The sequence below is a fragment of the Camelus bactrianus genome, chromosome 4, assembly GCF_048773025.1.
Source record: "Camelus bactrianus isolate YW-2024 breed Bactrian camel chromosome 4, ASM4877302v1, whole genome shotgun sequence".
Taxonomy (NCBI): domain Eukaryota; kingdom Metazoa; phylum Chordata; class Mammalia; order Artiodactyla; family Camelidae; genus Camelus; species Camelus bactrianus.
This window is the reverse complement of record NC_133542.1, coordinates 101,787,375-101,814,211: the sequence shown is the minus strand read 5'-3', so window position 1 is coordinate 101,814,211 and position 26,837 is coordinate 101,787,375. Positions and strand designations below refer to the sequence as shown.

Below are 26,837 nucleotides of genomic sequence, written 5' to 3'. Positions count from 1 at the left end.
AACTGCTTCTCTACACATTTTGCAATGATACAAGAAGAAAAAGCCTTTCTCCACAATGATATGACCCCAAAGCATCAAAGAATTCATGTAAGGCTGAAATGGGAAGAACAGAGCCTGCCCTAAGATTCATCTCAGAAGTAAAGTAAACAAGCAGATTTCTAAGTAATTGTATCTCTTAGAGAAAAGATCAGAACATGAAACTCACCATGTTCAAGACTTGCTTTACAAACAAGAAACTGAGGCATGATTGCTTTACTGTGTTCTGTTTCAAAAACTAAACCTCTAAAAGGCCACCAGAGTACACCCATATTTATTGTCTTTTAGACCTTTGCTAATGGCTTTTCAAAACTTTCCAACTACAGCACAGTAAGCTTCAAAACAGGGTCAGCGGGAAGGTTCTGAATCAGCGGGAAGGTTCTGAATCAGCGGGGCGGAAGTGAGCAAGCTGTAAAAGCTAACTGCATTTTATCCCCCTAGGGGATGAACCAGCGACTGCTCCTGATCTAAGTTTTCCCAGTTTTCCTGGGTAAGAAAAAGAGATCAGCCGCCCAGTCTTCCATCATCTCTCGACCAGCACCACACCCGGGCCCCATAATCTAGGGATAGATGATTAATGGCTCGTTGGATAGCCTCAAACTGCTTGCTTCTGCACGACCAGAAAAGCTGAGATGCACATTGATTATGAGAGCCTAATGGGATCAGTTGTAAGTGGAATAAATGAGCCCTTTATCAACACTGCCAAAAGAGTCATCTTCCCACAGTAACTAGGAAACCTTGACTCTCCTTAAAAACCCTAACTGGTTTCCCAGCACCTTGGGGTAAAGTTCAAGCTCCTCCATTTCTCTATACAAAGCCCTCCATAACCTGTATTTTCCTTGTCTTTGCAGCCTCACTCTCATCCACGACCATCCCCGTCACCACTCTCCGTCCTACCCCTGCACCCCGTGCTCCAGCCAAATGCCGAGGTTCTCCCATCAGGCCTTGCTCGTGCTGTCATGGCTGAGCTCATCTGGGTCCCTCTTCCTCGGACATGCCTCTCCTCTTCCGCCATCAATTCTGCCTTGACAAGGCCCTCCGTCCAACAGCCTGAAAGGAACTGAACCTTTCCAACAACCCCACGGGTGAGCGTGGGGGCAGGGCCCTCCCCAGCCAAGCACTCAGGATGACTGCAGCCCCAGCGGATGCGTCGACTGCAGCCTCGTGGCAAACTCTGAGCAAGAACCACACGGTATATCATGCCCAGACTCCTGACCCACAGAAACTATGATAAATGCTGGAAGCCACAAATTTGGTGGTAGATAATTAACACAGCAACCCTTCACACTCAGTTCCTAGTACCTACCTGCCTAGGAAGAATTACCTCCCCTCTGCTTTCTAACTGTGTCCTCTCCTCTGACTCTGTCGGATATTGTCTTATATGAGCTGGCCTCTTCCTTCCTGGCTGAAGCTTTCAAGGCTGGGAGCAGGTCCTTTCATCTCTTTAGTCCCAAGATCCTAGCACAAGGCCTGGCACATGGAAGGACTCCACAAATGTTTGTGAATTGATGGAATAAATTCAATTACAAACTAGTTTCAGAATTGAAATTTAAAAAACAATTTACAAGTCAAATTTGTTTTCTTTCAAGTACAGAAGACTGCTGGGAACTATCAGAATAGTCTGAAACCCCAGCAGAAGTCTTCTTCATTCAAAGGCCACCCTTGCTGACCACATCATTATCCAGCATGAGGGATGTTTGAGGTAAGTACTCCTGGGTGAAGTAGAGACTCAGTTAAAATGGAAATTACCGAGGCTAACCACCCTCAGAGATACACATTGCTCACTTGAGACAAGGAAGAAGCACATACTCATCCACGTTGTCTCATCGTAACTGCTGAAGGAGGTCCCTTCTAGAAGGAAGAAGCTGGAAGGACAGCAGGCTGGATGAGCCCTTCCCCCATTACCAGGGCACAGGCTGGGAACCTAAGAGGGACTCTAGTTACTTTTGCAGAAGGAAAATACAAAATGTTTAGCAGGGACTATGTTTATTGTATAAGCCACCTCCTATTTTTGCTTCATATTTTGAACAATATTAAAATGCATACAATCAAAAAGCCCTGGGATTTATCTTCTGGGAAACAGAGTGTGTAGAGATTGTGGGCCGCTCTATTGCTTGTGGGTCTCCTTTAGCTGTAGAGAGCCTCAAAAGATTAGAAAAGATGGAAAAGCAGGCTAATTTTCTGAGGCCAGCCAAACAATCAGCTGCATTCAACTAGCACCATCATCTCCCAGTTGTTAACCAGTCCCACAAAATTAACAGCATTTTCCCATGTTACGGATTCAGAATCCAACCTCAGGGGCACTAAGTAACTTGTCTTAGGTTACTCAGGATAGTGATTTGGAGCCTGAACACACTCAAAGCCTTTGATCCCATATTCCTTCCCCCGAGACTGTGCATAAGGTAGGGGCCCAGACTTTAACTGACTTTTCCTTTATTGTAACACTTACAAGCATTGTCCAAGTGCCAGGCTCTTTGCCAAGAGAGGGTCTGAAAGATGTGGTGCCGGGGTGCCGCGGTGGGGTGACACTCCCAGGATGAATGTCCTGCCAGTAGCAGCCCTTAGAGCTGAGGAATTATTTTTCAGCTGATAGTTTTTCTGATGTTATCTAAAAACTTTTTCATCCTGTTTCATCACTGTTACAAGAGAACAGATATTCTAGCACAGACAAGATTGATTTTGTCAAGTGTAGGGAGGGCAAGCTAAGGCAATACCAAGTTAACGACGCTTCCAACAATAAGGTCTATTTAGTTAAACCTACTTTAAGGAACAAACTGTGCCCAGAACAATATGCTCACCTGTCTCACACTTCTCTACATGGAGCACAATGCTTGGTAGCTTTGGATTTTAAAATTTGAATAACAGTAGTGTGAATGTTTGAAGACCCAGTTATCAGAAAAGTCAAATATCTACAGGCTCCCAAATAAATAGATGTTGAATAGCCGAATGTCAATCCTTTTCCATCCCCATTACATGAACGCAACACTAGGCATCCCACACAGGGTGGCTGATGACTCAGTGTACCAGGAGCTGCAGCTTGTGCCTTTCACATATTACTGCAACTCATCGTTCCACCAGAGCTGTGAAATAGATATTAATATATCCAATATGTGATTATCTAACATAGATTGGCATTTATTATGTGCCAGGCACTGTGTTAAACACTTAATATGTTTTCTCTTTTATTCATTCATCCAATAACTGTTTATTGAGAGTTTATTATAATCCAGGAATGGGATTGACCCCTAAGGATACAACAAAAAGCAAACCAAATAGAGCACTTTCCTCATGGAGTGTGCTTTTCAGGTGGGTAGAGACAGTAATAAATAAGAAAAAAAAATACCAAGATGATTACAGATAATGATGGTACCTGGAAGGAAAATAATTAAAAAGAGAAAAGTGCCTCGAGAAGGGAATGTCCACATTAGAGAGCATGATCAGGGGAGATGTTCTGGGGTGGTGACGTCCAAGCTGAGGCCTGAAGAACATGAAGGATATGGCCATGGAAGGTCTTAGACAGGGAGAACAAGTGCAAAGGCCCTGAGGTAGGAAACAGCCTGCTTGCTAGATGAGCAGAAAAGACACCAGAGATAGAGTGGTCCACAGTGAGTCTAGAAAGCTAGGCAATAGTCAGATGATGCAGAGCCTTGTAATTCATGGCAAGGAATTTTGATGTGTTTTAAAAACACATGAAAGCACTGAATGTTTTAAGCAGAGGTATGGCATGATCTGACTTGTACTCTTTAAAGATGATTCTGGTTTCTGTGTGGGGAATGAACCTTAGAAAAGCAAAAGTGGAAGTGGGGAAACTGGCGAGGAAGCCATTACTGCCACCCAGGTCAGAGATGGCAGAGGCTTGGCCTAGGGAGGTGGCAGCAGGATGCAGAAAAGTGGGTCGATCTGAGACATGCTCTAGTGGTGGCACTAAAAGAGCTCATGGAAGAATTAAATATGAAAAGTGACATTAGGGGGCTGGAAAATTTATTGCCCATTTATTACCCTTTTATACAGATTAAAAAAAAACTGAAACTTAAGATGTTAAATTACTGTCAATTACATCCCAATAAAACAGAGATTGAGGAGACTTACTGGCAAGAGCTAGAGAGTGGAAGCTCTGTGAATCACACCAGGTAAGCTGAACACAAAGCCCTTACCCACTGTGCTCCACTGCTTCACATACATCCCTGCTTCTTAGCCAGAATTTCTCTGAGTAATCTCAGGTTTTTCTAATCTTCTACTCCTAGTCCTTGATCTTTCTGTTTTCATCCAGGACTGCCATGTGCAGCTGTGTAAGCTGTGCACTGCACAACTAGGGGAGGGAGGAAACAGACTATTGTGGAGGTTTTAAAGACAGGTTTACAAATTCACTTCTACTCTTCCTCTCTTAAATTACTTAAGTCCTCTGCTCTTGGGTATGGGTGGGACTTAGTGATGCACTTATGATAACAGAACACACAGAAGTGACAGGATGTCACTTCTAAGATTAGGTTAGAATAAGACTTTTACAGCTTCTATCTGAAGGATATTCCCTCTCTCTCTCTCTTTCTTTCTCTCTCTCTCCTCTTTAATCCCCCCCGCTCCTCCTACTCTCTCTTCTCTCCTCTCTCTCTCTATAGTCACTGGCTCTGGAAAAGCCAACTGACACACTTAATGGCCCAGAACCAAGGCCTGCCAGCAATCATGTGAGTGAGCTTGGAAGGAGACTTTCTGAGGCCTGCCAACAGGCACCAAAAATGAGCTTAGAAGCAAATCAAGCTTTAAGATGACTCCAGCCCCAATCAACAGCTTGAAAGAAACCACATGAGAGACTCAGATGTCTGACCCACAGAAACTGTGATAAAATAGTTATCTCTTGCTTTAAGCTGCTAAGTGGGGGGTGACTTGTTACACAGCAATGGATAACTAATACAACTGCAATTGAAGTTAAACAGCATGGCAGCACTGTTCCCACCCTTCACTGCTTCTCTATTACCAGCTTTGGACTTTATTCCAGTTGAAATCTAATCATTTTCCCAAATAGAATCCTCAGCCTCTATCCAATGTATTCACATCCCTCATCCACAGGTGAAAAGGTGTTCCAGCTCCATCCACCTCAGACTCAAGGGACTGGTCCTGGTTAGACCAGCACCTTTGCCTATATTAAACAATACTTTAATATTTCTGTATATTCCCAGGATAAGATACTGACTGTCAAACAGTGTTCAGAGGAATAATGGTATCAGAATCTCTAGGGAGATTTACACACATAGAGATTCCTGGGCCCCAACACTATAGGCTGATTAGCTAGGTTTTGAGTCAGGTCCAGGAAGCAGTATTTTTAGAGTCTCCAGGTAATTCTGAGGCATGGCCAGGTTTTGTAAGCTCAGGCTTAGTGTTTGCCCCTGACTTGCTGTGGAAACAAGGCCCATTACTGGGACTAGATGCTAGGTTTCCCGAGTCCTCTTTGGGAAATCTCTCTCATACATACAACATAAAGTTTACATTTTTCATCTACACGTTTTCTTGAAGGCAATAACTGAATGTTATTTGCTGAATGTCAGCAAAGATGCAGCAATAAGTATATATGGAATTTACATATAAGACCCTTTGTACTTTCAGGAAACTGGGATTCAATTTGATGGAAGTTAGCACTGTGAACATATAAATGCATTTTCTGTGATCTCACTTTTGCAGTAACAAATTTAAATGGCATCTTCTCTGACTCTGTGGAGAATGTGAAGAGCATCTCAATAAATTAATAAATGACAGCTTCAGGATTATCAGCGATCGAGGCTGCAAAACCAATAGCTAAAGAATATACAGCAAAGCAAAAACAGAGCCATTTATTCTGTTAGAGTCAAATTCAGGGAAACAAGGCAGTCAGCAAAATGCCGGAGTCAAAGATGCTACTGGAGAGAGTTTCTGGTAGCAAAAAAGGAAACTGCAGTTTTCTAGTTAACAGTGCAAAGAATACTGAAAATGACCTTAAAGGGGAGCTTAAAAGGTATTTTAATGAATTTTTGGCAGGGACTGCTGATGAGCCCTTTTTCATAAGTGAAGAGAAATGTCTTAAAATTAACCAAGGCTTATGATCATCATATTGGAATCATATTTCAGGAAAATAAAACCCTTCGCTGGAAGCTAAGCAAAAGGCCCAGTAGGAATACTGATCAAGCTTGTATCTTATTCTAATAACTCTAAGAAGAGCCAGACTCCTGAAGTCTAATTATTATGGCATTGTCTCTTTTTAACCTTCTTTCTGAGAAACTGTCAGTGATCTTAAACACACACACACCCCACCAGACACAGACACGCACACCCCACTCATCACTCCATGTTTACCTATTCGTCTGTCTCGATGTCTTTCCCTTCCCTTCCAATCATTCTTCAGAATCCTTCCTAATCACAGTTACATTAAACTACACCAGCATCTCTCATATTTTGTAAAGCCTTCACTTGCCCTAGACTTCTAGTTTAGCATAATCTGTGAAAATATCTCTGTAGATGGACAGAAACAGCCTACGTTCTAGAGTGCAACCCTATGCCCCCCAACAAACTGACCAACTCCCACAGTCACTTCAGAGCTTGAGACTAGGATCACCTGGTCACTTCTGCAGTGGCTCCTCCTTTGTGCTTATGGGAAGCACCTGTTTATCTTCAGCCCTCCTCCATCAGTTTTTTTATGTTTTTATGTTTACTTTCCCCTCCCTGATTTCAGTACTGATATGGAATTCTGCCTATCATCATACTTGTCTTGTCCTTTTTAGGGAGAAAGGCAAAAGCAACTTGTGGGCTCAGAATTGATGTTTTTATTAAATAAAGAACAGACCTTTGACCCATTTCTCTGAAACTATAATACAGGTTTAGTTTCCTCCAGGACCAGTCAGTGGTCTGGTTTTGGTCTGGAAAATCCAGATTTTGGTCTGGAAAATCTATATGGATGTTCACAGTATCCCTGGGGAGGAGGTGGGTAGGTGGAGAAAAGATACTGTATTCTCTGTTTGGTGAAGGCAAAACTAGCTTTTGACTATATAAAAGAGTTCTATCTTCTGGGGAAACTTTGACAGCAAAAATGAAAGAAGGAGGTTTTTTTTTTATTTTAGAGCTAGATAAGTAAGTTATGTAAATTATTTCAGAACAAAAATAAATGATTTTTTAAAAAATAAGTGATTTGTCATCAAGAAATGGGAAATAGTTTTAGACATTTCATCCACAGCGTAATCCATGAACCCTAGGCAAAAACCCTGTCTAGCTCAACAGCTTTGCCAAGAGAGGAGTAAAAGAGTAAAGGAAATTCTCTCCCACAGAGTCCCTGTGAATTCCACCATCAGTCTGGGGTCTTGGTCTAGACTCTAGATTGGAGCACAGACGAAGTGGAAGGCAGAGACCATGTCAGCCCCGTGCAACTCAGAGTGTGGTCCTTGGAGCAGCACATCCTGGAAGCCAGTTAGAAATGTAGAATCACATGCCACACCCTGGAACTACTGAATCGTAATCTCCCTTTTTTAAAACACCTCTATTGTGCTATGATTCCTGTACAGTAAACTACACATACTTCAGATGTACAATTTGATGAATTTTGATAGATCTATACAGCAATGAAACCACCATCACAATCAAGATAACTAACATTTCCATCACTCCCCAAGAGGTGCAAATTTTGAATTTCCAATTTATTCCTTCCCACCTCTTTTACTCCCTGGTAACCATGAGTTTGTTCTCTATGTCTGTGAGTTTGTTTCTGTTTTTTAGATAAATTCATTTGCGTCCTTTTTTTTTTTTTTTTTTAGATTCCACATATAAACAATATCATATGGTATTTTTCTTTCTCTTTCTGACTTACTTCACTAAGAATAACAGTCTCCAGGTGACTGGATAAAGAAGCTGTGGTATATTTATACAATGGAATACTACTCAGCCATAGAAAAGAATAAAATAATGCCATTTGCAGCAACATGGATGGACCCGGAGATTGTCATTTGAAGTGAAGTAAGTTAGAAAGAGAATGTAGTCTCCCTTTTTAACAAGATCCTCAGGTAATTTGCATACCCCCTTAAAATTTAAGAGGATCTGCCCTGGAGGACTCTTCTCTAAGCAGGCTCTGCAGGAAAGTGGGACAGCTGGATTGTTAACTTTGCCAGCTTCACGTCCTCCTAGTTCCTCCTCTCTCTCACTTTCCTGGGCCAGAGGGGTAACAGCTTTCATGAACGCAACTGCAGTGGAGCTGCAGGGCAAGGAGTTGGACCCCCAGTGTATTTCCCTGTCATTTGGGGAGTGTCCATTATCCCAATATGATATCTACAATATAATAAGCTCAAATTACATTGAAAGCTATGTGGATTGGCAGCACTACTTGCTTACTTCTTCCAAATGACAAGGTCTGACCCAACAACCTGCCTTAAGAAAGGTGAAAATCATTAGCCAGTGAAACTATAGAAGAAAAAATCACTGTGAGGTTGACAGAATTCTGGGCAAGGCTGTGACATATGCCAATTTGGTCCTAATTAGTGTCCAGTGCCACCTGCTATGAACTAACATGGAAGGTTTTAGCCCTGACCAAAGTTCTTGACAAACTCCACTGCCTCTGGGAAGTGTGACTTTGCCTCAAGGAAACACTAACCTCTCTCTGTGTCTGAAAAATCTGGATACAGAGCTGTGGGTCGCCTTTGGAGATGTTCAATTTTGTTCTCCACTACTCAACTCTCAAGTGAACTATTCTGTAAAATTTACTTTAATTATGTATTAATTTCAATATTATTACATGCAGAACACAACCGCTACTCATTAAAAATTAATCTGGAATCTATTGGTTTTATTTAGTATTCATTATAAGGCAACATTCACTTTTTTTAAAAAGGCCTCCAGATAAATGTGTTGCTCTACTTAACCAAGGAGTGATTTGCCAGAAACAGAAATACCTTAACAAGAATTCTGCCCACTTTTCTGTTCCCTCCTCTCTTTGGCAGCTTCATTCATAACCATCAATAATGAACCAGTGGAAGGAGGAACTGGCAAGGACTAAGTACAGCATTTGCGGGTCCTGATGTTCTAGGATGTTGGAGTTGGACACCAAAATCCTACTCTCATTTTGCTACTGAAAGAAATGATGCTATGTCCTTGTCTTCAACTGCCCTGCTCTGGAGATCCTGCGGCAGGAATGCCATTGTTTAGATACTGACAAGAAGCCCTGTGCTTTACTTCACATCCATTATGGTACTTCTCCATACAGACAGGTTCAGAGTAAAATAACAAGGCTTAAATTGCACGTGGGAAGAATCACATGGGATTGCAAAGATAAATGAGTGAACACTTGAGCTGCTTTCTTCTAAATCTGAAGATAATAGCTGACATTTACAGAATCTTCACTATGTGCCAGGTGCTGAGCACGTATCTTATTTAATCCCATGGTGAGGACTGCAGGTACTTCTCACAGCGAATTTTGCAGTGTTGTCCTAACACCTTAGAAGGATGTCTGTACATGTTCACAATTACTGAGTAGTCCTTTGACAAAGAAACAAACCTTAACCCTGAATTCATGACGCCAAATGATTTACAGAGAAGATTCATTCTTGCAGTGTAGTTGTTGTCTCTTCTGACAGTATCAAATCAACATTTCAAAAATAAGTAATACATTCTGGCTTGAGCATTATTTTCTTAATGTAGAAACTAATGCTACTCTTTAGGTTGTTTCATGAAAATGCAGGTTTCCAATTAGAACTGACTGTTTTGTGGCTGCTTCTCAGTGAGCTACACCTGAACAGATCCCCACCCCACCTTTTCTTTGACTTTCTCACCAGCTCTAGTTAACAAGCAAGCAGAAGTAAAAAAATGGGCCAGGCCAGTGTATTAGTTAGCCTACCAATGCAAGTACATAAAAATAACTTCAACTAACATAAGGAAAAGATAAAATACATGGTGGAGGGGAAGGGGTCTGATACAGGGGTGTTACAAGAAACCAAAGGTAAGAAGCATCCAGGCTTGAGGAAGTGATGGGAAGAGGAATGAGAAGTTCATTCAGAAGGTCAGGGCCCCTTCGTTGTTCTTCAGCAGTGACACTTTCTGTTCTCTTTGCAGAATAGCTTTCTCTGCTTCTCCCCCACATGCCAGAAAACAGCCACCCACAGCTCCCAAGTCTAAATGTCACATGCTGGCCAAGTAGGAAACTATGCTTTCTCCCTCCTTCTTAGAACTAATTTCAAATTCTTGAGATAAATCATCTGAAAGGCCCACCTGGAGCCAGATGTCCACCTCTGGGCTACTCAACTGTGTCTGCAAGGTGGAGTCAAATAGGAGAAAATGGCTATAGGACCCATCAATGCAGGTTGGAAGGCAGATGCCAAAGAAGAAGGAGTGACTGTGAAATGAGAAGGTGCCCTAAAGGATGTTAAAGCTGGTCCGGGTTCTGCAGAGAAGCCAAATCAATAGGATATTGATTCCAGGTGATGATTGATTGGTTGATAGATTGATTGATAGGCAGATAGATAGATAGATAGATAGATAGATAGATAGATAGATAGATAGATAGATAGCTGTATGCTAACATACAGCTAGCTAGCTGTATGTTATAAGGAACTGGCTCGCACAATTATGGAGGCTGAGAAGTCTCAGGACCTACAGTCACCATGCTGGAGGCTCGGAAGAGCCAATGCCATAGTTCCAGTCTGAAGGCCTGAGAACCAGAACTAATGTACATTCCAGTTCGAGGGCAGGAGACCAATGTCCACCTCAACAGTCAGGAGGTAAAGTTCCCTCTTTTCCAACTTTCTTATTCTATTCGATTGGATGAGGCACACCAACATTAGGGAAGGCAATCTGTTCTACTCAGTCTACCAATTTAGATGTTAGTCTCTCCAGAAACACCCTCATAGACTCACTCAGAACACTGTTTGGCCAAATGTTTGGGCACCCCGTGGCCCAGCCAAGGTGACAAATAAAATTAATCATTACAGATGTCTCCACCACAAATAACACAGTGTCTTCTTGAATCTGATCATATAGACATAATCAGAATGTTCATCTAATGATATTGTAACTTCTTATGACAATATAGATGAATTATGTCAACAATAAAATATTGCTATCTATTTGGAAGGAAAGTAGAATGCCAAATAGGTGCCTTGACCCCAAACTGTCTCTACAATCCAACTGATTACAGATTTCTCTCAAAAAAGACATTAGCACAAGTAACCCACCCCATTTTCCTCACCAAAAATGATGATGTAATGAAAATAAAATTCTTGATTCAGATCCTTTCAGATTTATCTTAAGATTTTAGACTTTTTATGTTATAGTATTCTTCTTTCTTAAAGACACATGCATTCCCTGATTCCAAATCCAAACTAATAGAAGTTAACTTAAGACTTACCACAGTTGTGAAGACTTTTTGCAGAATTAAGCTTAAGCAGAAGCTAATAAAAACACATATTAATTCACTAATGCAAAGATAACTTATAGTTTGTGGCTTGCATTATTAAGCAAGTTTGGAGGGTTAAACACTCATGTTCTAAATGACAGAATAAAAGTTACTCTCATCCATCTCCTTGTTGCAGAAAGAACATGTGTTAAGAAGAAATACAATTTTGCAATATTTATGCTTTTTAATAATTTATAATCATTTATTCACTGAATACTTAAATACCTACTATGTGGCAGAATTAGCCCTAAATATAAGAGATTTACTTCAAATGCAAAATGCACGCTTTTTTATTCTTGAATTATTTGGCTCTATTAAACATTACTGCTATTTAAAGACTTGTCTTTAAAACAAGCCAATACTATTATTTTCAGGATATACCAATCTTCTAAATATTGAGCACTTACATACTCAGAACTCTGAGAAAATCAGGTTATGTCTTATCCATTTCCCACATTCAGAAAAAAAAGGAAAGAGAACAAGAGCAATAGAGAGAAGAGAATATGATAAAGCAAATGGGGTAAAATATAAACAACTGGCATAACTGAAGTAGAGAATCTAGAGGCATTCTTTATACTGTTCTTGTGATTCTTCCAGGTATATTTAAAATTATATAAATATGAAAATTTACCCCATATGGAAAAATTTAAAATAGGACCACCACATAATCCAGCAATCCCACTCCTGTGTATATATCCAAAGGAAATGAAATCACTATCTCAAAGAAATATCTGTATTCCCATATTCACTGCAACATTATTTACAGTGGCCAAGGCATGGAAACAACTGAAGTGTCCCGTGATGGGTGAGTGGATAAAGAAAACCTCTCTCTCTCTCTCTTTCTATGTGTCACAAACACACACACACACAGAGGAATATTATACAGCCATTACAAACAAGGAAATTCTGCCATTTACAACAATATGGATGGACCTTAAGGTCATTATACGAAGTGAAATAAGTCAGACAGCTAAAGATAAATACTATAAGATCTCATTATACACGCTGAATCTAAAAAATCGAATCATAGAAGAGATTCACGGTTGCCATGGTTGCCAAATGTCAGGGGTTGCCAGGGGTTGGGGAGGCAAGAGATATGTAGAAAGGTAATCAAAAAGTACAAACCTCCATTTATAAAATAAAAGAGTCCTGTGGATTTAATGTACAGCCTGCTGACTATTGTTAACAATACTATGTATCTGAAAGTTGCTAAAACAGTAAATCTTAAAAGTTCTCATCACAAGGAGAAACTATAATTATTCATTTTTAATACATGCATATATCAAGCCATCATGTTGTATACCTTAAACTAATACAATGTTATATGTCAGTTATATCTCAGTAAAACTGCGAGAAAGAGTTGATAAAGTTGTTAAGTTGATAAACGGCCACAGTCAGTTTATGTAAATGTAAGGCAGGCCGTCAGCAGGAGAATGCTTGAACGGTTTCCTGCAATCATGGAAATCACTTGTATTGAATCTAACTTTCACCTTTCCCTGCAGTGAGAAACGTACCATAGGGACTGTCCGCCTGCCTGGAGCCACGGTCCTCCGGGAAGCTCCGACTCACTTACACCTTCAGAAAGTCACAGATAAGCTCTCAAGCAGCGACTGGCCAGCTCCATCTGACTCAGTCTCATCTTTGGGTCTCCAGGAGGCAGTAATAAATCTATCACTGAGGAAGACACCAAGGAGGATGAAAACGGCATTCAAACTGAAAGTTATTCAAATTAAACTAAGCTGATGAACAACAAAAAAGGAAGGGTAACAATTTTTCCACTTTATTATACAGAGGGTGGGAGGATTAACTAGCTTATTTTTATAAAGCACTTTAAAGACAAATTGTGCTGTTAACTTGCCAAAACTCATTCTTACTGTGCTTGTTTGCTGTGTCCTACATAAATATTTAACAGTTTCCCTGGGAAAGTAACTCTTGTTTAATCTATCATCCTTTTCTTATTAGTAGATAGTATACAACAGCCAATTTTTTCACTTGAATATATTATTTTTAAAAATGCCTCCAAGATAGCTTCCTATCAACCAAGGAATAATCCACAAATGAATCACTATTTTGATCTCTCTAAACAATGAGAATCACATAATATGGCTGAACTTATATATTGGAGTTCTTTCAATGTAAAATAGGGGTTAATTTTCCTCTGCACCACTCTGGTCATAATCAAATTGGTTCTTGCTAAGGTAAGCTTTTTAATAAAGAAGAAACAATACAGGTTCTGATTTATTCAGCTATTTGAAAGCCATTACTGACCACAAAACATGCCTTATTTCTGGAAATAAAGGTTTCACAAATTAAGGGAAGACTCCTGATGTCACCCAAAGTGGTAATTTTCAACTAGCATGTTTCATGTCCTACAAATCAACCTACTTGTTGAGAAGGGAGAGGAAGGAGGAAGGAGTACCAAAACCCCTTTTTACTGGATTTTTAACTCTTGAGTGAGATCAGCGCAGGCCCCAGGCTTTAGCCAGGGTGCTCAGCTGTGCTGCGTGCAGGATCCCTGGCTGTCTTGCTTCTTGCTCTGTGTGTCCCTGGACCTCTTTATGTGGCCTTGGCAGAGGCGAATCCGGGCCTCCCACTGCAGCAAGAGCAGACCCCTCGGCATACGCAGCACCGGGCACTGGAAGGCATCAGGGCAGAGAGCCAGCAGATAATCCCTGGCAAGTAACGTTGGCAGGAAAAGAGCAGGACATGAGCAACGGGGTGATGATTAGGAGAAATACCGGGTACACAGTGACCCTTCCCAGGCTGCAGGGTTACAGTGTGCCTGTCACACTTATCAGTGAACACGGGAACAGAGAAGTGGCATAGTCTTAATATTTTCACGTGTCACCAGGAAAACTCTGTGTCCCTAATACACGAAATCTAAGTCCAACCAGTTCAGCAACACTGACCCAAGGAACAGAGTAAATTCAAGTACCCTAGATAATTTCCTTCCCAGATGAAGCCTTCATGATCTGGCAAGATCTGCCTCCATGAGCAGAAAGGTCCTAACTGGGAGGCCAGGCTGCAAACATGGAAATGAAGATGGCTCCCCTTTGCCCCTAGCACAGTCTCTACTGACTCAATCAAACCAGAAAATCTGACCCAACTTTCCCTGGAAAATTTCTTGCAGCCACAGGTGGCAGAATCAAGACTATTATCCCTGCTTCCCCCTGGGTGACCTTGGTCTTGAGCTCATCCTTGGAGAAGCAGGGCTCTTTGGGCAGGTTGAAGACCCAATTCTGTGCCCTTTAAAGAGTCAAGTTCCCTCAAAGGGATGTAGTGTTCATAGGGTAAGCCTGTAGCTTGCAGACGAAGCTGAATTAGAATCTAGGCTTGGGAGCTGTGTGACCTTCAACAAGTTAATCAGCATTTCTGAGGCTCAGTTTACTCACTATCAAAATGAAGAAATAATATTTTAATGATTAAGTGCCAGCTATTACCATCTTTTCATTCTAAAGTGCAGTCAATTATATTTTAATGTAGACAATAAATTTAATGTAAATGAAAAGGAATACAGATCTATTCATACAATTATATCCATCTCTCTATCCTTAAGTACCATAAAGAAAATTTAAGTGATGTGTTCTTTAATTGAGAATCTAAAGATGTTTTGAATTCATTTGTGGCCATTTTCAGTTACATACTTTCCGTTTTTTTAAAACCTGCGCTCATGAGTTGTTGTCCCATTTCAGGTTTGACAATGAAATTCCTTAGCATTCAAAGCTGCTGTCGATGGTTATTCAGGTTATGCACTGACAGCACTGAAAATGTCATTCACGCGGTCTGTGAGGGTGTGTCTAAAAACACCACATTTCCTTAAATGAATCATGTATTGCTGCAAACAAGCCTGCTCTTCATGAAAGCTACCAAACCCTGGTATAGACAGATGCTCAGGTCCTGTGGCATCAATGTCTGTATGATGCATAACTTGACTGAACTAACCTCTCTTCGTGTTGAAAATTTTGATTTATTCAAGAATATAAGGCTGGCTGATACTTTAATGAAACAATTATTTGCAATCACAAATAGAATTATCTTACACTGCTGGAAAGAGACAACAAGGAAGATGCGTGGACTTTAGTATGGTTTTAGAGACACACTTGTTCTGTTGGATGTTCTATTGTTGAGTGATCAACAAATAGTCCAAAGAAATTTTAAAATCCCATCTTGGCTTTCTAAATTATATATACCATTATTCAAAGTTCAATGGGCCTGGGAGAAATACTTTCTACACAGTAATATTAGACTGCTATTCTTACGAAGCTATTTTTAATATAACAAATTTAACTAATCATGAAATATTATATACTCATTGCAAACAATTCTGGAGTGAACGAACAGCAAGCATAATAAAAAAAGACCATTAAAATCACACACACTGTTTCCACCTCTTTAAACACTTCACTGTATTTGTTCTCATCTTTCTTCAAATAGTATACTTGTGTATATGAAACATTTCTATAAATTCAAAATTATCCAATTATATATGTAGTTTTAATTTTAATATCATTAATATCCTATTAAATATCTTCAAAAATATCACTTTTAATACTTGCATGTTATCATGTATTAGATGTTTTGGTTTCTTTCAATTTTTAACTATTATAAATAATGTGATAAATGTCTTATGTCAAAGATCACAAATCTTTGATCAAATATTTGATGCTTTTTCATGGGATAAACTCCTACAGGTTTTGAGGAACCTGTTAAGGACTTTGTCACACATTATCAGGTTCCCTCCATAAAGTTCATGCCTATAGCCATTCCCGTCAGAAGAATAAAAAAGCATTCATTTTCTCACATACTTGCCAATATTCGATTTGCAAAAATATTTCTATCAATAAATTAAATATCTTGAAGAGATATCTATACTCCCATGTTTATTATAGCATTATTCACAACAGCCAAGATATAGAAACAACCTAAATGTCCTTCAATGAATGAATGTATAGAGAAAATATGATAAATATATAACACATGCATAGAAATATTAATCAGCCATTAAAAATATACATACACATCCACCCAAAAGCAGTACACTACACATTCTTCTCAAGTGCACACAGAATATTCTCCTGAATACATCACATGCTAGGACACACACAAAAAAAGCCTTGATAAATTTAAGTAAATTGAAATCATATTAAGCATCTTTTCCAACCACAAGACTATGAAAGTAGAAATCAACCACAAGAAAAAAAACTGCAAAAAACAGAAACACATGGAGACTAAACAATATGCTACTAAACAACCAATGGATCACTGAAAAACTCGAAGAGGAAATCAGAAAAATACCTAGAGACCACAGAAAATGAAAACACAATGATCCAAAATCTATGGGACTCAGCAAAAGCAGTTTTAACAGGGAAATTTTAGCAATACAAACTCACCTCCAAATGAAGAAAAACCTCAAATAAACAACTTAATCTCACACCTAAAGGAACTAGAAAAAGAATTTAAAAAAAAAGTTAATTGAAGGAAAGAAATCATAATAATCAAAGTAGAAATAAATGAAACAGAGACCCAAAAAAAAGAAAAATAAAAGAAAGAAAGAAAGAAAAAAGAAAACATAATGAAACTAAGAGCTGGTTCTTTGAAAAGATAAATAAAAGAGATAAGCCTTTAGCCAGACTCATCAAGAAAAAAGAGAGAGGGCCCAAATCAATAAAAATCAAAGTGAAAAAGAAGTTAAATCAATACCACAGAAATACAAAGACTCATAAGAGATGACCACAAACAACTATATTCCAATAAATGGACAACCTAGAAGAAATGGGCAAATTTCTATAAGCATACAATCTCCAGACTAAACTAGGAAAACACAGAAAATATGAACTGACCAATTACCAGTAATGGAACTGAATGAGTAATTTAAAAACTCCCAACAAACAAAAATCCAGGACCATCACAGAATTCACAGGTGAATTCTACCAAACATTTAGAGAAAAGTTAACACCTATCCTTCTCAAAATATTCCAAAAAATTGCAGAGGAAGAAATGTTTCTGAACTCATTCTAAAAGGCCAGCATCAGGGGGAGGGCATAGCTAAGTGGTAGAGCATATGCTTAGCATACATGAGATCCTGGGTTCAATTCCCAGTACCTCCATTAAAATAAATATATAAACAAACAAACAAACAAACCTAATTACTTCCCCCACCAAAAAGTATTTTTTGTAAAAGACCAGCATCACTCTGATGTCAAAATCAGACAAAGATATCACAAAAAAGAAAATTACAGACCAATATCACTGATGAGCAGAGATGCAAAAATCCTCAACAAAATATTAACAAACTGAATCCAACAATACACTGAAAGGATCATACACCATGATCAAGTGGGATTTATCCCAGGGACATAAGGATGATTCAATATCCACAAATGAATCAGTGTGGTAAAACCACATTAACAAATTGAAGAATAAAACCACATAATCACCTCAATAGATACAGAAAAGGCTTTTGGCAAAATTCAACATTCATTTGTGATAAAAACTCTCAACAAAGTAGGTATAGAAGGAACATACCTCACATGATAAAGGCCATATATGATAAGCCCACAGCTAACATCACATTCAATGGTGAAAAGCTGAAAGTATTTCCTCTAAGATCAGGAACAAGACAAGGATGCCCACTCTTTTCACTTTCATTCAACATAATATTGGAAATCCAGCCTCACCAATCAGACAAGACAAAGAAATAAATCTATATTGGAAAGGAAAAAGTAAAACTGTAACTGTTTGCAGATGACATGATACCATACATGGAAAATCCTAAAGTCACCACCAGAAAACTACTAGAGCTCATCAATATATTCAGTAAAGTTGCAGGATACAAAATTAATATACAGAAATCTGTTGCATTTCTATACACTAACATTGAACTATCCAAAAGACAAATTAAGGAGATATTTACCATCGCATCAAAAAGAATAAAATACCTCGGAATAAACCCACCTAAGAAGGTAAAAGACATGTATTTGGAACTACAACACTGATAAAAGAAATTACAGATGACATGAACAGATGGAAAGATATATCGTGTTCCTGGATTCGAAGACTATTTTTAAAATGATCATACCACTCAAGGCAATCTACAGATTCAATGCAATCCCTATCAAAATACCTATGACATTCTTTACAGAATTAGAAATTTTTTTTTTTAATTTCTATGGAAACACAAAAGATCCTGAATAGCCAAAACCATCCTGAGAAAGAAGAGGAGAGCTGGAGGTATCATGCTTCCTGACTTCAAACTATACTACAAAGTATTCAAAACAGTACACTACTAGCACAAAAACAGACACACAGATCAATGGAACAGAATGGAGAGCCCAGAACTAAACTCATTCACTTACGGTCAATTAATCTATGACAAAGAAGGCAAAAATACACAATGGAGAAAAGACAGTCTCCTGAATAAATGGTGCTGGGAAAACTGAACAGCTATGTGTAAAAGAAAAAAGTTAGAACAATTTTTTACATCATATATAAAGTAAACTCAAAATGGATTCCAGAACAGAAACCATAAAACTCCTATAAGAAAACATAGAATACTCTTTGACATAAACTATAGCAATATTTTTTTGATTTGTCTGCTAAGGCAAAAGAAACAAAAGCAAAAATAAACAAATGGAACCTAAATTTAAAAGCCTTTGTACAGCAAAGGAAACCATCAACAAAACAAAAGGACAATCTACTGAATGGAGAAGATATCTGCAAATGACATGACTAATAAGAGGTTAATACCCAAAATATATAAACAGTGCATACAACTCAATATCAAGAAAGCAAATAATCTGATTAAAAAATGGGCAGAAGACCTGAATAGACATTTTTCCAAAGAAGACATACAGATAGCCAACAGGCACATAAAAAGATGTTCAAAATCACTAATTATTAGAGAAATGTAAAATAAAATCACAATGAGGTATCACCTCAAACCTGTCAGAATGGCTATCACCTACACTGGAATTTGACACAACATTGTAAAATGATTATAAATCAATAAAAAATGTTAAAAAAAAAAAAGAATGGCTATCACCAAAAAGACCACAAACAAATGTTCATGAGGATGTAGTTAAAAGAGATCCCTTGTATGCTGTTGGTGGGAATGTAAATTGGTGCAGCCACTATGGAAAACAGTATGGAAAGTCCTAAAAAAAAAAAAAAAAAAACTAAAAATAGAACTACCATATGACCCAGCAATCCACTCCTGGGTATCTATCTGAAGAGAACAAAAACACTAATTTGAAAAGATACATGGACCCCAATTTTCATAGAAGCATTATTTACAATAGCCAAGACATGGAAACAACATAAATGTCCATCAACAGATGAATGGACAAAGAAGATGTAGTGTATATACACAATGGAATATTACTCAGCCACAAAAAGAATGAAGTTTTGCCATTTGCAACAACATGAATGGACCTGGATGGCATTATGCTTGGTGAAATAAGTGAGACAGAGAAAGACAAAAACAGATTGTTATCACTTATATGTGGAATCCAAAAAAATAAACTAGTGAATATAACAAACAAACAAACAAAAAAACATTTAGACACACACACACACAATGGAATATTATTCAGCCACAAGAAAAAAGAAATTCTTTCCAGAGTCATCCTTTAAACAGTTAGAAGGACTTGCTGAACATTTTTTGGTAAATGGTACTACCATTTTTGTAAGTCTTCTAAAACCAAGAAAAAGATAAGTAATGTGGAAATAATGCAGGCAAATTAATATCTGAAATTTCAGTGCACCTCAGGAATACAAATACAAAATTTCAGTGTAAGTTGACGAAAGGCATGAAGTTACAATCAGCAAGCCTCTCAAGTATAGAGCAGCAAATGTAGCCAAAAACGTTCAAAGAAAACAGAGCGGAACTAAATTGAATAGAAAGGAATTTAAAACAATGCCAAAATGCAAAATTAACCTTTCTTGTTCTCTCATTTTGCAGTTAATTTACCCTATTATAATCCTTTGACCTATCATTTACCACCAATTTTACTGTCAGCATTTTAGCTGTTCTGTTAATATGCCCTCAGTTGAAGATATATGAACCTCAGACATAGATGACCTTCTGAACAAAGAGAAAGAACTCATTGTACCCAAAGCAATGCATGCTTGCCACACTCTGCAATTCCTCCCAGCATCTGGAAGTACTTGTGTGTGACTGATCCTGCTCTGGGCCATTGTTCAAGCAACAAATTGCAAAATATAGATGCTAAGGGATATTTAATGAGACTCTAAGAGGATACATCTTTGTTTTAAGTTCCAACATTCTGTGATTTTGGCAAATCACTTAGTGGTTTTTTAAGCCTATAAAATGTATATCACCAAAATAATACTCAAGAGTTGTGAAAATTAAATGAGATAATGCATGTTAAAAAGTCTTAGTATATAGTACAATATTATCACTGTTGTTACATTGTACATTTGTACATCATTGTAGTACAAAATAATCATTGCTGTTACGACTATTTGCTTATTATGCTTACAAAACAATTTCTAGTCTTCTTATATGTCACAGCAACTACTTGTTGAAATATCCAGGGAAATACAATCATTCAGATCTTGCTTTGCCCAAATACAAACCTCGAAAAGTATAATTCTCTCCTCACATGCAGTTAGTTTCTAATAGCATGTGATATTCGAAGCCTACCTAATATTTCTTATTCCTGTCTTTAAGTGTATTAACCTCAATAAGGTTCATGAAGTGCAAATGAAAATGCAGATTTCCAGGCTTCAGAAACATTTACTTTTCAAATGTAGTACTCGGGAATGATTTTTTGCTCTGAATTTAAAATTAAAAAAAAAAAGTGTCAAAAACCACAGACATCAGGCCATCTCAGAGGGGCAGGTACAGTCTGCTCAGACCCATGCTGACACTGCCTTCCCTCCAGGACAGAGGAGTAGGACAGCCTGTGCCAGAAGGATGAGGACCTCTGGCTACAGACTCTGTCTTGGGTGATGGCTTTCCTAGGTAGACAATATTGATATCTGGGCAAGTAACAGAGAGCTCTGTTTTAATCATAAAGATAATGACATCCTGCCTGGCTCCTCTCTGCAGATTGCCGTCATGTGGAAGGCAGCAGGATGTCTGAGATTCGAGACCACTAGGATGAGGGAGGTAAAGAGGGATCCTGCCTACAGCACCAAGTTGTTGAATCAAAGTTTACAGAAAGCCTTACAGGATCCTTATGCCAAAGAAGGCATAAGCTTCTCATTGAGACAAATAATGAAATCTGTCTCAGTGTTTTTGAGGAATGATCAAAACACAATGTGTCTGGGAAATAAAATTCCCAAACCAAGGCTCTACGTACTTCATTCTTCACTGTGTTTGTCTATCTAGATTCTCACCCGGAGAGACGGGGAGGACCAAAAACAGAGAAAGTGCACCTCTAACTGCAGGTTGCTGTGCTTATGGAAGTCGGAAAGCCTGAGTCATTACCGGAAAGATAATCTGCATCTCCTTCATATCAGCACAGTTCCACGTGGGCAGCTTTCTTTCTAAGTCAGTCTTGGCAAATGAATTTAACCCGAAGAAATGCATTCGCTTACTATTCTCTTGGACAAACAGATTGTTGGTGTGCTTTGGCACTCTGAAACAGTAACCTTCATTATTTTCTCTGTTTTTTATCCACAAACTTTGACATCTTCCCATCAGTAGCATTACACATGCAATTCATCAAAGCTTCAGTTCCAACATAAGCTCCACGAACACACCTCGCTTGTGAAGTATCCTTGCTGGCTTTCTTCTGTTATATCCCTTCAAGTTAACTTCCAGCTGACAGACCAAGATTTTTTTTTCTCTTTTCTGTAACCATTAATCTTCACTGAAAAGCTGTTCAAATGCCTTCCAACAGCTTCAGGGACAAAGCTCCTGCTGGTACTAGTAACTCCCATAAATATTATTGGGATTGTACATGTACATCAAGGAGAGATTTTTAACCGCAGAGAACATGAAAGGAACACCAGCAGTCTCATTCTGAGTGAGGATGTGTCATGCACTGGAGCACAGGTGAGAAGGCAGGTGGGAAATTAGTTAGCAACTGAAAGGGCAAACAGGTGTTCCACAAAGGCTCTGCTTCCAGGGAGCAGTAACAATGTCACACTTTATTATATACTATTGTTCCTTATTATTACATTTTATCTCCCCTGGTAAATGATAAGCTCCCTGCAAGAAGCCTCTTTGTCGTATTCATGAAGTGTTTGGCAGATGGGCATTCAGAAGATGTTTGTTGACTAAAGTAATGGATGAGTGGATAAATGGGCGGACAGCCAGGTAGCTGGGTGAATAGCTTGTGAAATAAAGCTTATATTATTCACATGTCAAAAAAAGTCGCTGATAAGAACATACTCCCCAATATCAAGATGAATAAAATATTCTTTTAAAGGTCTTTTTTAAAAGAACTGTCACATTATTTGTGTGTGTATCTGTTTATGCTTCAAAGCCACCCACAGAATTTTTGCAGCTGACTCTTCAGCAACCAAAAACACCACTGTAATTTTGTCTTTTTTTAATTTTATTTTTATTGAAGTGTAGTTGATTTACAATGTTAGTTTCAAATGCACAGCAGTGATTCATACATATACATACATATTTTTTTCAGATTCTTTTGCATTATATGTTATTACAAGAAACTGAATATAGTTTCCTGTGCTACACAGTAGGTCCTTACTGTTAATCCTGTTCATCTATTTTATATATAGTAATGTGTATATGTTAGTCCCAAACTCCTAATTTATTCTTCTCCCTCCCTTTCTCCTTTGGTAACCATAGCTTATTTCCTATGTCCAAATACTACTGTATTTTGAAAAAATCTTGGTATTAGTTGTCTGGCCATGTGCTGGAGACTTAGGGGCATTTTCTAAAGACATACTGCCTGTAGAAATTAGTGAGGGAATATTATGATGGAAAAAAAGAAACATTCTTAACAAATTAGGACAAAAAGAACCTATAATATACTCCTTAAAAGGTTACACTTAAATTGATGCTTAGAACATTTATTTAAGAGCTAAAGGAGGAATAAATTAGGTCAAAAAGAACCTATAATATACTCCTTAAAAAGTTATACTTAAATTAATGCTCAGAACATTTATTTAAGAGCTAAAGGAGGAATAAAGCTCTTGTGATGAAGAGCTTATGAATTTAGAGTTGTGGAATTAGGTTTACCAGGTTTAAGTGTTCTAGTGAGAATAAAATCCTAATGAAGAGATTGCCAGAGTGTTTCTACTATTATCTCAGTTTCACTCCCAACAAGCTGGCCAGCTAAGCATGCTGGTCTGTGATGGTTCTCTATAAACTCACTTAGGAATAAGCAACTCTGAGCACAACTGAAAACCCTATGAAAATCCAGCTTCTGCCCCAGGCAGAAGAAACTATTTGGCAGAGAATTTAAAATACTTTTGATTAACAAGTTAAAGTTTCTAATTTAAAAGGTAGAAGACATCCAAGATCAGAGGGGTAATTTCACCACAGAGATGCTGGAAATGAATAAAACAGCAACAGAGATAAAGAACAACTTCAACTGCTCATCAGTAGACTTATACTTGAAAGAAAAAACAGACTTGAAAAAAAGTCAACAGCAATTACCCAAACTGAAGTTCAACAAGAAAAAAGGAAAGAAAAAAATTTTTAAAAGAACATCCAAGAGCTTCTGAACAATATTGCAGAGGATGAGAAAGAAAGAAAGGTCCAGAAGAATGTATTTGAAGAGATAAAGGACAAGAGTTTTCCAAATTAGTGATAGTTATGAAGCAAACAGATCCAAGTCCAGAGAACAGCAAGCATGATAAACATTTTTTAATTCTAGACCTATCATATTTGAACTGCTAAGAACAAAGGCAATGAGAAATTCTTGAAAACAGTCAGAGATAAAAGAAACATTACATACTGAGGAATAAAGACAAGAATTACAGAAAACTTCTTATCAGAAACATCCAAGCTAGAAGATAATATCATTTAAATGGTAAAAGAAAAACAGTCAACCCAGAATTCTTTATCCAACAAAAATATCTGTCAAAAATGAAGGAAAAACACCTTTCAGACAAAAACTAAGGAAATTTATTGCCAACAAATCTAACAAGAAATGTTAAACTTCTTCAAGCAGAAATAATGTATCAGACTGAAAACTGGATCTACCAAAAAAAAAAAAAAAAAGAAAAGAAAAAAGAAAGAAAATGGAATAAATGAAGATAAAATTAAATTAAATTTTTCTTATTTTTCAATTACTCTAAAGCAAAAATTATAGTAATGTAGTAATGCATTCTATGTTAATAGCATTTGAAAACATAAAAAGTATGACAATAGCACAAGGATGGGAAGAAGGAATTGAGAATATACATGTGAAGGCCCTTTCAGCACACATAAAGCAGTATTATATCATTTGAAAATACTGTTAGTTAAACATGCATATTATAAGCCCTAGGTTAACCACTAAAACAGATTTTAAGAGAAGTATAAATAATCAGTTGGTAGAGAAGATAAAATAGAAACATTGCAAAATGCTCTAGGGAGAAAAGTGAGGAGTAAAGAACAGATAGAAGAAATGGCAAAAAGCTAGGAAAAAAAAAGTAAGTTTTAATCCAATCATACAAATAATAACATCAAATGTAAATCTAATTTTCAAAACAATTTTCAAATTGGATTTTAAAAAGCAAGATTCAAATATGTGTTATCAACAAGAAATCTACTTTACGCTTAAAGACATATAGGTAAGAAGGAAAAGGATAGAGAAAGATGTACCATGCAAACATACAAATGAAAGCAGGAGGAACTATATTAATATCAAAGTAATCCTCAGGAGAAAAAGCAATATTGGGGATAATTAGGGACACTACATAATGATAATAAAGTCGACACTCCAGGAAGGCATGTACCTAACAACAGAGCTTCAAATACATGAGCCAAAAACCAAAGGAGCTAAAAGAAAATCAACAAATCCATAATTACAGATTAACATTTCAATATTGCCCTCAGTAATTGATAAAACAAGTAAACACAATATCATTAAAGATTACAGAAGAACTAAACAACACTATCAAACAGCTAAACTTGAATAACATACAGAACACTCCACTTAACAGTAAAATTTAATTTCATGTCCCCATAGAACAGTCAGCAAGAGAGGTTATATTCTGAGACATGAAACAAAGTTCAACAAATTTAGAATAGAAATCATATTATAATATCAGAATACTATATATATTATATATAATATAAATTTAATATAAAGTCTTATTATTACCAAATGAGAGTGGAAATTTAGGTTCTCCACTCAGTCCTTGCTGACTAGGGGAGCAGGGGACCTGTGTTTTTCCATGATATTTGGTTGGAAAGCTTGTTACTCTCATAAAATTTTCTGTCTTGCTAAGTAGCTTTTTTCCCACCTAGAGAGAAGAGGCTTTTCTTTGGGCTTTTAATCTGAAGCCATTGATCTTTTCCAGGGTGCAGGTTTCTACAACACCCAAACTGGAATATATGGGAGCCAAAAAGGAATCTCAGGGAACTCACCACTGTCTCATTCCTTGGGTCCCAAGATCCCTAAATAGCCTTGTCTTTTTCTCTCCACCTTTCAGAGTCTTTTTTCTTATTTTTTCAGTTTATACTATATTTTAAGTTTCTTATGTTTTAAAATTTTAAATATATCATATTTAAGTTTCCTATATTTTAAGACTATATTATATTATAAAATACTATATTATATTATAGGAATGGAGTTTAAAGAGACCTAAATGGAGGTAAATTTTCTAAACTTACTTGAACTACAAAAATGTTGACACCAATAGATTGTGAATAATTTCTGTATGCATAATTACAATCACTAAAAGAAAAAGATCGATACAAAAAGGTCCACTCAAAAACACTATACCTGAATCAAAATGGAATCAAATTTAAAAATTCTACAATATGTTCATGTGACTCACAAAAAAGGCAGGCAGGGAAAGGAAAATAGAGAAATGAAAAACAGAAAGCAAATATTTAAATGGCAAGGTTAAGCACTAACATATTAAAAATTACATTAAATGTAAACAGTCTAAATATATAATTAAAAGACAAAGATTGAAAGAATGGATAAAAACAAAAATGACCCAAGTCCTCTGCTATCTTAGAAATATTCACTTCAATTATAACTAATTGAATATAAAATGATGGGAAAAGATATATCAAACATTAATCAAAAAAGAAAGCAAGAGTGTCTACATTAATAACAGAAAAAGTAGGCTTTAGAAAAAAGAAAATTACCTAGAACAAAGTGGAACATCACACAATGATAAAAGGGTAGGTCCACCAAAGAGATAGAGCAATCCTAAACATGTATACACCAAAAAAACAGCTGCAAAATCAGTGTAACAAGAACGGAGAGAACTGAAAGGAAAAGTAGACAAATTCACAACTGTAACT

At 37.4% G+C, this 26,837-nt stretch overlaps 1 long non-coding RNA gene across 6 annotated transcripts in view; it reads right to left on the bottom strand.

The window, feature by feature from the left end:
• The window catches only part of LOC141577567 (uncharacterized), an 839,800-nt gene that overhangs the window by 761,956 nt on the left and 51,007 nt on the right, over positions 1-26,837 (bottom strand). The gene's annotated exons all lie outside the window — the stretch shown is intronic.